Genomic DNA, 3960 nt, shown 5'->3' with positions numbered 1-3960 from the left:
AGCAGGGTGGGGACACTGGGTCAGGTGTGGGGATGGAGGCATCTGGAGCAGAATGGGAATGAGGGCATCAGGAACAGGGTGGGGACAGGGACATGGAGCACAGGAGAGGGACAGGATGGGGACAAGGGACACCAAGAGCAGAGTGGAGGTCTGAGACAGGGATAAGGACACTGGGAGCAGGATGGGAACAGGGACATGGGCAGCAGGATGGGGACACCAGGAGCAGGATGGGGACAAGGGACACCCAAGAGCAGGGTGGAGGTCTGGGACAGGGACCAGGACACTGGGAGCAGGATGGGAACAGGGACATGGGCATCAAGACAGGCATACCAGGAGCATGATGGGGATGGGGACATCAGGAGCACAGAGGAAACCAAGGACATTGGGAGCAGTGAAGGGACAGAAGGGTGGGATTGGGAAATCAGAAGCAGGACAGGGACACAGGCACTGCAAGCAGGATGAGGTCAAGGACACAGGGAGCAGGACAATGATGGGGACAGTGTAAACAGGATGGACAACGGGGGCAGGATGGGGGCAATGGGATCAAGAAAGGGACAAGGACACTGGGATGGGGGACTGGGACATGGGGAGTAGGAAAATTATGGAGGCACTGGGAGCAGAATGGGTGGTGGGGACAATGGGAGCAAGATGGGAATGGAGAGAGCAGGAGCAGGGTGGGGACAGGAACATTGAGAAGCAGGACAGGGACTGGGGTAGGATGGAGACAGGGACACCAAAGCAGAGTGGGAATCAGGAGCAGGGCAAGGACGCAGGGAGCAGTGGACAGTGGGAATGGGGCTGTGGACAGGGACACCAGGACCAGGGCGGAGGCACTGGGGACAAGACAGGCACGAGGACAGTAGAAGCAGGAGTGCAGCCAGGGTCCCCAGGAGCAGGATGGAGACAGGGACACGGCACAGGGTGGGGGCGCATCCCACGAGGCTGCTCAAGGTGCCAGATCCTGTGGGACCTCCCAAATCCCTGGGGATGGGGACAAATGGAACAACTTGGGGGGGTCAGCACAGGGTCACTCAGTGCTGATAGCCCTGCTGGGGGTGGGGGCACATCCCCTGGGCACGTCCCAAAGCTGAGCCCAACTCGTGTCACAGATGGAGCCCCCGGTTTCCCAGGGTGTGATTCCACGTGCCTCAGTTTACCTGCACCACGCCAGGGCAGGCACACCCCAGGCACATCCCTTGGGGCATCCTGCACTCGTACAGATCCTTTGTGTGGGGAAATTCCAGCCGCACGGCAGGAGCTGGGGTCAGGGCAGAGCAGTTTCCGCGGAAAATCCCCAGCTCCCGTCGTGCGCGGGGCCAGGTTCGGGGCTGGCGGGTCAGCGTTTTCCAGCTGCTGGGAAAAGCCTGCGTGAGAATCGGTTCTGTCCCACGGCCGCGTCCCGCCGCCTTCTCCCGGGCTGCGGCCGGGGTGGTGCCCGCACTCGCGGGATCCACCGGGCACCGCAGCCTCGGGGCTCTGCTCTCCCAGGGCAGGCGCCACTGGCACCGATGCCAACCCACGGGTGTCCCCAGGGCTCTGTCCGGGCCCTTATCCAGCCCTGGAGAGCCCGAGGCTGGGATGATGGATGTCTTCTTCCTATGAACCCACCCAGAGCAGCACCAAACCCTGGTGTTGGAGAAGATGAAACAGGAAAGCCTTTTCAATATGATTGCCTGGCAAAAGATTCTGAGAATATGGAAACTATAAGTGAGATTGAAATGAAAGCAAGCTTTGAGATCCCTCAGTTACTGAACAACTGGAAAACAATGGCATGGCCAGCTGAAGGTGATCCCCTTTTGATGGAACAACACCCTCTGCTTGCAGACAGGCCCAAGGGTCAGAGCAGACCCTACAGCTTGGCAGAAGGGGCCCAAAGAGGAGTTTTAGGGTTTAAAATGTAACACAGGATGGTAATGTAATGATTCTTATAGGCTGTATGTAAATGCTACAGGATTTGTATCTTGTACCAGATTGGTTAGTGAGAATTACAATATTCAACACAGAAGAAGATTTATTGTATTGGAGCGGGAACGTCGCTCACTTACCCCTTTTACTCTCTTATGCTTTTACTCTCTCACCCTCTCATCCTCTCTCCCCCTCCCTTCTCTCTTTACTGCTCTGAGCTGTGGCTGGCAGCTCCCAGCAGGGCCCTGCACCCAGGCCCTTTGCAATAAACCCCAAGTTCCATAACCTGGCTGCAGAGATCTCTCATCTCCCTCCATCCCGACCATGCTACCCCCGATGCTCCTACACCTCGGACCAGAGCTCCGGAGGCAGAGCCATCCCCGAGCCCTGGGATGGGCAGGGCAGCACCACCAAGCCCCAGACGCTGATCCCACTGCAGCATCCCAGGGTTTGCTCCAGGAGATGCCTGGCCTGGTCTCTGCGGGCCCAGTTTGGTGCTGGGCTGTACTGGGAGGTCACAAGCACCCCAGCGTGGCCATGTGTCACAGACATCTTTTATGAAAAATCCTTTCCTTGGGATTTTTTCTCCTGAGAAGCTGAGAGGCCTCAGGAACAAAATGTAAACAATGATTATCTGCTGCTGTGGAATGCAACAGGTGCATCTGTGATTGGTCTCATGTGGTTGTTTCTACTTAGTGGCCAATCACAGTCAGCTGGCTCGGACTCTCTGTTGGAGACACAAGCTTTTGTTATCTTTCTTTCTTTTTCTATTCCTTGCTAGCCTTCTGATGAAATCCTTTCTTCTATTCTTTTAGTATAGTTTTAATGTAATATAGTTCATAAAATAATAAATCAAGCCTTCTGAAACATGGGGTCAGATCCTCATCTCTTCCTTCGTCCTGGGACCCCTGTGAACATGGTCACAGCCATGGGGGTGCCAGGGTTGAATTCTGCTTGCACCAAGGCAGGATTTACCCTCACTTTCCCCCAGGACAAAGGGGAACACACCATCAGTAAAGCCACAGTGCCAGGGCAGATGTGGGAGGTGAGGGGGACCCTCCTGGCACCGCCAGCAGGAAAGGCTGAGCCTGGAGAAGCAGGATTGCATCCCTGGAAAAGCTGAGCCTGCTGATAGGGCTGGAGAAGCAGGATTGCATCCCTGGAAAAGCTGAGCCTGCTGATAAGGCCAGAGCCCTCCTGCTGGCCATCAGGTGGGGCAGCAGCACGGCCTGGGGGTGATGCCGAGGTCGGGCTGACAGGAAATCCTTCTCCTCCCTCCTTTTGATGCTCCTCTGGCCTGAATTATCCCCCACAACATCCAGTTTCCACACAGAGCCAGCACCTGCTGGCATGGCTGGATGTGCTGTCCCATGGATGTTTCCTATCCCGTGCTTATGTCAGCCCAGGGCCTCCCAGTTTCCACCAGCAGCTGGAAGATTTTGGGAGGAGGGAGGAGGTTGTCCTCAGCTTTACCCTCTGCTGCCCCTGTGCTGCTGCCCCAGGGCCATGTCAAGCCCCTCTGAGCACAGGGATGCTCTGGGACAGGTTCCCAGGGGTGTTGCTGGGATGAACGAGGCTGTCAGGGCCAAACTTGGCCAGGGCAGCCCAGGCTGGGGGCAGCCAGGGGACAGGGAGGGCAGGAATGTCCCCAGCAGACATTCATCCCTGTAAATCAGCCCTGGTTTCACAGCAAACACTTGGGACAGAACTGGGGCAGAGTTCAGAGAGAGACAGAGCAGGGGAGTGGAGAGGGAGCACCAAAAACCTCTCAGAGGATGAGCAGCTGATGAAATCCCTGAAAACTCAGCAAGATTGAGGGAGAATGGAAAAAAATAAGCCTGGGATGGCTGGTCCATTCTCTGCCAAAGGCAGGAGTGGGATGGCTGGGAGACAGGGAGTCCTTGGGAGTGGTACAGCACTGAGGGCAGGGGGAACTGGGGCTGAGGGTGGGAGAAATCCTGACTGTGTGTACTGGAAGCACTGGGAAAGCAGAGCCTCCCCCAGCACTGCCATGTCAGGGCACAATCAGACCAAGTCCAGCCTGGAAGTTTGTAC

This window comes from Camarhynchus parvulus, chromosome 27 (assembly GCF_901933205.1).
Source record: "Camarhynchus parvulus chromosome 27, STF_HiC, whole genome shotgun sequence".
NCBI classification, from domain to species: Eukaryota; Metazoa; Chordata; class Aves; order Passeriformes; family Thraupidae; genus Camarhynchus; species Camarhynchus parvulus.
The sequence above is the reverse complement of the archived record's forward strand: the minus strand, read 5'-3'. Positions refer to the sequence as shown.